The sequence below is a fragment of the Tursiops truncatus genome, chromosome X, assembly GCF_011762595.2.
Source record: "Tursiops truncatus isolate mTurTru1 chromosome X, mTurTru1.mat.Y, whole genome shotgun sequence".
Taxonomy (NCBI): domain Eukaryota; kingdom Metazoa; phylum Chordata; class Mammalia; order Artiodactyla; family Delphinidae; genus Tursiops; species Tursiops truncatus.
In genome coordinates, this window is record NC_047055.1 from 107,716,500 (window position 1) to 107,724,248 (window position 7,749).

General features: G+C 39.2%; 1 pseudogene; it reads left to right on the forward strand.

Moving 5' to 3' along the window:
* The first annotated feature begins 249 nt into the window (after window positions 1–249).
* On the forward strand, window positions 250–519 carry LOC117310230 (small ribosomal subunit protein eS21 pseudogene; annotated as a pseudogene).
* The last annotated feature ends 7,230 nt before the right edge of the window (window positions 520–7,749 follow it).

A 7,749-nucleotide genomic window follows, 5' to 3' on the forward strand; every position in this document is an offset into this window, starting at 1 on the left:
GCACCCGCATAGCACAGGGAGATCACCTCGGTGCTTTGTGACCACCTAGAGGGGTGGGATAGGGAGGGTGGAAGGGAGACGCAAGAAGGAGGAGATACGGGGATATATGTATATGTACAGCTGATTCACTTTGTTATAAAGCAGAAACTAACACTCCATTGTAAAGCAGTTATGCTCCAATAAAGATGTTAAAAAAAGTTTGCTTTCTGCGTTCGCGCCCACTGTGGTGCCACCAGACGCGCCCTCAACATGCAAAACGACGAATTCGTGGACCTGTACGCACCGCACAACCGCATCAGCGGCTCCAAGGACCACGCGTCCGTCCAGACGAATTTGGCCGAGCTTGACAAGGTGACAGCCAGGTTCGATGGCCAGTTTAAAACCTACTCTATCTGCAGGGCCATTCACAGGATGCGTGAGTCAGAAGACTCCATTCTCCAACTGGCCAAGGCGGACGGCATCTCTCAAAGAACTCCTGACTGGAGAGGACCATGGATGTGGAATATTTGTCATAAATAAATAGTGAACCCCCCCAAATTAAGTTAATATATCAAAACACAACTCTAGAAAGTTGTATTCCCTAACAATGACTAAAATTTATTGACTGCTTTCCATATATGTATAACTTTCCATATATCAGGCACTGGTAAATGAAACCAATACACATAGTGAGATGTTTACATTAATTCATTTAATCCATATCATTGCTTTACGGGATAGGTATTCCTGTTGTTCTCTTTTATAGGAGAAGAAAGGCGAGGCCTAGAGAGGTTAAATAAGTTAAGCAAGCACTCACAGCTCTTAGGCAGAAAGGCAGGGATTCAGCCCCAGGGCTTCTGGCTCCAGGGCTTCCTCACTACAGTACAGCCTCTGCCCACTCAAGCCACCACAAGTGCCTCCTTTTGAAGTCCTATAGTTCTTACCATCAATCATGCATATTTAATAGTGAACACTTACAGTTTTGCATGTTTGTTGCATTTTCAGCTTAGTACAACATGTCTTCCCAACTAGACTCTAAAACACTGAACGCAGGAACTGTAAATAATACTTCTCTATAATCCTCACAGCACTTAGCACGATTCTCCACTCATTAAATAAGATTTAATTGGACTTTCGGCAAAGAGATAACTTTCAAAACATCTATTCCGATAATTTTGCAATCAAATAAACTCTGCCAACATTCTTTGCTAAGAAGCAGTCATCTTTTGAGATTGCTGGAAATTTAAGTTTAGAAAAAAAGAAGCTAATGCTTTTTTATCTCATTCTATTCCCTTTGACGGATGAAACCAAAAATAATCACTTCGCATCTCCAAAGTGCTCCACCCCCATGAAAGCAGGGGGAGAGTGAGCCATCACTAGGACACAAATGTGTTCTGCTCAAGGCAATTAAATAAATCAAGCAACCCCCAAAATATAGTTAAAGCAAAGTGACTCAGACACAGTTCATGTTTTTAGTCACTCAGAATCCAAAGTTACTCTGAAATATGAATAGTTTTTAAAGCATTACTCATTTTGCTTTTGCTGATAAAACTAAAATAATCCAATACAATTATCTGCATGGTCATAATTTAAAGATTTAAAATACATGCTCAAAGCCTAACATTTCAAATTAGTGCCACTCTTTAGGACAAACTCTAACTAATAATAATGATGTGGTATAAAAGTATCCTGGAGAAACTAATTTCCTACCATTTTCTTTTTATTAAGCTAATCTGAAAAAAAAAAAAAAGAGCATTCTTCCATGAGGCTGTCCTTGAGAAAGCACAGCACTGTATAAGCCACATACCTAAAAGGTCATTACTCAGAGTTGAAAGCTGTTTTCCCATCTCATCTAAGAAAGCATTTCTTCTCACACTGGAAAATTAAATATAGTTCAAGACCTTCATTTAGAAATAATTGACTTTCACCAAATCCATAAACTAGAACAATTTTTAAGTGACCTTATCAGTAGCTCTAATAGGTTTAATCGTATATGCCAACTTCTACTGGTTGGTAGTAGAGACCTGGATACTGTGTTGAGAAGGATTCTGAAGTCATATCCAAGAAAAAACATGTTTGGATCAATTAGCAATCAACAATGCATGTGTACCAGTACCAAAAATTTGGGCTAACTGCCATAATTTATGAAATGTAAAATACAAACCGTCAGTCTGAAATGAGAGATGTGGGCCAGGGATTTCAAAGATGCTACTGGATTATTTGGTTCATTTTAAGAGAGAAAATTCATTGCTTAGTGCCCCAGATTTATGGCGCTCTAATCAAATAAGCAGTAGAGGAACAGGAGAGGGACTAAACATTTAGTGACAGTCTACTGCATGTCACGCACTGAGCCTTACCTCAACCACCTACTTCCATGGCCATATCCAAGATTTTTGTCATTACCAATAACAACACCTCTCCATTATCTTAATTTCAATCATTCTATTCCTCAAACACCATTTCCTATCTTTCTGGCTTACTCCCTCCAGTATCTAGTCTCCCAATAATCCTTCTACCCCACTGATATATCCAATTCTTTGGTCCTGCCACCCTTTCACTGTCCCTCACCTCCGCACAGGGTCCTCAACTTTCCTACTTACCCATCATATACTCCACGGTCAATTTTCACTCCCTTGCATTCACTGTCAACTCCATTGCTCTTTTGTCTCTTCATCGTAATTGCCTAGCAAAACCCTACGCTTTGTTAAATCCAGTTCTCTCCGGACTCCAGACCTGTATCCATGTAACCTAAATGTTGCCAGAGAAATAAACTGTAGTGACTGGTCTCATTCTAAATTCATGATTACTTCAAGAGCGTCCTTGGTAAGACTGCCCATCCCACTCTATTTCCTTCATCCATTCATCCTCCACTAGACATTAATTTCACACCTTCTCCCTTCTCTTCAAATCTCAATGTCTCTTCCTCCTTACTTACTCTCCACTAACGGCCCTGTTTCCAGCTTCATGGTAAACACAGAAACAAAAGAGAATTCCCACAGCGTGTCACCACACCTTCTCCGCACCTACCTACATCTGTTTGCATATGCTCTACCCTCTCTTCTGATACAATGGATGAGCTGTCCTTGCTTTGATCAAAAGCCAAGCCCTCCACGTGCATACTAGCTCCCATCCCTCTTCCTTAATCCGGAACACCTCTCCAGCAATTCTCCCCTCTCTCAGCATCATCATTTTTTCCCTTTCTACTGAATCATTCCCACCAGTACTCAAATATTCTATAAATATACCCATCTTTAAAATAAAAAACTGTTCAAACTTTTCTTGACCCCCACATACCCCTCCAGGTATTGCCTCATTTTTCTGCTCCATTGTTTTATGGAGACAGGAATACCTAATCAGAAGGATTAGAAATGATGTGTATGCCACCCTAGGACAGTGTCTAGCAGAGAATGGAAACTCAAGAAACAAGTCATTGTTTACTTATAGTAATGTTAAGATCCTGCAGTAGGTGCTAAGAGATACACAGAATTAAGAAATATACTCCTGACATTTTTTATTACCTTTCATTTTGATAGAATTTCAAACTTATTGGAAAGTTGCAAGAATAGAACAAGGAACTCCCACATACCCTTCACCCAGATTCATTCATTCTACATTTTGTCTATCACCATCACCTTCACCATCTCTCTCTCTCTCTCACGCTCTCTTTCTCTGTGTGCTTTCCCAAGAACAACGGCATTCCTCTTACATAACCACTGTTCATATCAAAATTAGGAAATTTAACAAATACCCAAAGTAGTTTTCAAATTCAAATTCCAGAAGTATTTTTTATTCAGTTTATTTAAACTACAAACAAAAGTCAAACAAACAAAACAGTTTACCTATTTCTGCTCCATTTTATAGCCAAAATCTTTACGAAAACTCTTCCTGTTTCCATTTCTCTTCTTGAATCTACTCCAAACGGGCTTTGCTCCCAACCCCCACCCTGTCCCACATACACCACTGCAAGAATTCTTGCCAAGATCACAAATGGCCCTTTTATTGCTAAATTCAATGATGCATTCTCAGAACTCATCTCTCTTGACCTACCACTCGCATTTGACATAGATGATTACTCCCTCCTAAAAAAACAATCTTCACTGGCTCCCAGAACACCAAAGACTCCTGGTTTTCTTCTTATCCCACGAATGACAATTTCTCAATATCTTTTGCTGGTTCCTTCTCATCTCCCCAACCTCTAAATATTAGAATGTTCCAGGACCTCGTCTCTTCTCTATCTAAACCCAATCCTCTGATAATCTTATTTTGATATCTTTATGTTAATAACTTTCAAATATGATCTCCATCCCAGACTTCTCTCCTGAACTTCACACTAGCATGTTCAACTGCCAATTCAGTAACTCCCCTGAAATATCTAATATGCATCTCAAACTTTCCATGTCCAAAATTAAACTCCCCACCAAAACCCACTCATCCCACAATCTTCCCCATCTTAGTAAGTAACAGCTCCATCAATCCAATTGCTCATACCAAAACACTTGGAGGCATTCTTGCATCCTCTCCTCTCTAGTCTCTCATACCCAATCCATCAATAAATTCTCTTGGCTCTACCTCTAAATCTGACCACTATGCATCTGACCACTTTCCACTACTTCATAATACAAGCCACCATTATCTCTTGCCTAGTTTCCTTAATACTGCCCTTGCCCCACTGTGGTCTATTCTCAACACAGCAGCTAGAATGACCCTTTTTAAGGAGTAAGTCAAGTTATGTCATTCTTCTGCTTAGGACCCTTCAATGACTTCCTACCTCACTCAGAGTAAAAGCCAAAGTCCTCTCAGAAGCCAAGACCCTACAACAACCTCCCTATGGATATGTCTCTGACTTCAGCTCCCACTATTTTCCCCCACTCACTCCACTTGAATCACATTAGCCTCCTTATTGTTCTTTGAACACAGTATTCATCCTCCCACCTCAGGGCCTTTGCACTTGCTATTCCTTCTTCCTGCAATGCTCTTTATCTAGATGTCCACTGTTTGCTTCTTCACCCTCTTAAGGTCTTTACTCAAATGTCATCTTCTCAATGAAATCTTCCCTGACCACCCTATTTAAATTCTAAGAAAATTCTGGCATGCCCTTTCACCCTGCACTGTTTTGTTTTTCTCCATAGCACTTCTCACTGCCAGATGCACTATTTTATACATGCATTTGTTTGTCTGTCTACCCCTACCAGAATGAAAACTTTGTGAAAACAGGGTACTTTGTCTAGTCACTGATATTTACCCAGGATCCAGAACAGTACCTAGTACAGAAAAACCAGTAAATATTTGTTGAATTAATGAAGGAATGAATGTTATCTCATTTTATCTTCACTTAAACCCTATAAGGCAGGTCTTATTACCCCAATTTTATGATGCAGAAAGTGAGGCCCAAAGGATTAAATAATTTACCCAATAGCATACAACTAGTGAATACAGGAGTCAAGATTTGACCCCCAAGTCTACTTCCAAAGCTTGTCGCTTTTCTCATGACACTGAATTGGTTCCTTCAGAAGTAAATACTTGTCTATGTGACAAAGGCTTAAAATAAAATAAAATAATGTTGCACACATGAAACTTATATAACGTTCTAAATCAATACTACCTCAATAAAAAATAAATTAAAAAAAAAAGAAGTTTCAGGAAAAAAAGGAAAAATTAAAAAAATTAAAAGTCCCTAAATCCCAATCACGTGGTTTGGAATAAACGTAGGTGTTCTGGGAAGACAGTGATGCTGATGGTATATTTTTTGACTCTGGTCAAATCTCCCCCATAAAATCAGACAAGCTCAGCAAAACCCCAAGCCCATGGATAACATCTATAACAAACCAGGTGGCAAAATGGTCCCAAGAAATAATATAAGGTGAGGATAATGCATTGACATAACAGGACCTACATAGTATCAGCATCTTCACAGGATGCAACATAATATATTAATAACCATACTATTAATAATAATTATTAATTAATTGTGTTGCCTTTGGAGGATGATAGGAAACCAATTCATTATCTTGAAAACTGTTAAATGAAAGGAAAGAATCAAGTATTTATCCTGCCTTTCATATATGAATTGTACCAGTGGTTAACCAATGAGATGAAGTGAAGGGTCTTACATTGAAATATTCCAACTAATAAATGAAGGAGAAATTACAGACATGTAACATCAGCATTTTGCAACCACTAATCTAGGCACTGAGCATCAAAAGTTGCTAATATCATAAAAATAGAGATATCCAGATGTTATGTGTCTGCTGATGAAAGATCATACCACCTATAGTCTTGCCACACACACAAAATTGAACCTGAATCTGAACAAACCCCTAGACTGGGATTTCTCACCCTCAGCACCGACGGTCTTTGGAGCCGGATAACTTCCTGCTGTGGGGTCTGTCCTGCGCCGTGAGGGATATGGCAGTAGCGCCACCCACCCTGTTGTAAAAATGTTCTTTAATTAAAAAATTAAAATGTCTCTAAACACTGCCAAAAGTCCCCAGGCAGCGGGAGCAAAAGCACTCCCCACTGAAAACCACTGCTCTAGATGCAGCTACCATTCCACAGGTTAAAACAAGAGGACAGAGGAACATGTCAAATTAAACCATATGGATGCAAGCAGCAAATTACAGACTGTGGGAAACTTCAGAGATCAAATGACCCAGATTCTTCAATGAATACATTTCCAGGGGAAAAGGCAGCAGTGGAGGGGGAAACCTTTCTATCAAAATAGACTTAAAAAACTGATTTTTTAAAAACAAGCAAAACTGAACTATAGGGTTTAAGGATGCACCTTTGGGTGATAAAACTATAAAGAAATGGAAGAAAGTAATTACCATACAAGTCCAATAGGGAGAAAGGTAGGCGGTTGAGGTTCGGATGGGACATTTGGTCGACCTTGGGGCGTCCTAGGAAACTGGCAATATTCTATTTCTTGACTTTAGTGTTATTTAAAAAGGTGTGGACCTTATAATAATTCACTGAGTTTTATATTTGTTTTATCCAGTTTTCTGTGTCTGTGTTTTTCCAGTAAAATGCATAAAGAAATGAGTAAAAGCATAACCAATAAAGAGAAGAATCTGCCTTCCTTTCTACTGCACTTGAGCTGAAGTTCTGTGGGAGCTGTCCTTGAGCACAGAACTTTGAATTTATTAAGTTCGGGTCCATGTTTATGTTCCCTTAGCCCAGAGGTGTAAATCCTGATCATTGCTTCAAAAACAACTTGGAAAATCATAGCAGGACTTAACACAACCCTACACAAACCGTATGTGTGATGTCCATACCTTGGCCTACTGTTGAAGGAATGTCTTGCATCAAAATCAGCAAATACCTACAAGGGAGCCTGTTGTGATCCAGGCAATCTGCCAGGCACTGTGAGAAAAGCAAAACAGAAAGATGTGAAGCACTGGCAAATGCAAACAAGGCTCATGGGAACTGCATGGGCTGAGTTGAGATTTGTGGGACAATGACTTTTAGAAGGATTTGCAGACCCGCTAGACAGAGACACTCCACAGGTGTATATCCTTTCTTGCAAAAGATATGCTCCTGAAGAGTTCTGTGGTGATTAAATTTTTATAAATTTAATTATATGTTCTCATTGACTTACATTATAATCAGAGAGTGGCTTTATCTACATTTTGGATTAATCTTCAACTGGCAGTGGCTCCCAACAGTTTAAGTTTCCCTGCTTCTCTGTCAAGTAGTTGACAGTTTATAAACAAACATTTAAAGGCACTATTTAAAGGAACCCTTGAGTGAATCCTTTTGAACAAAGGATTCTTT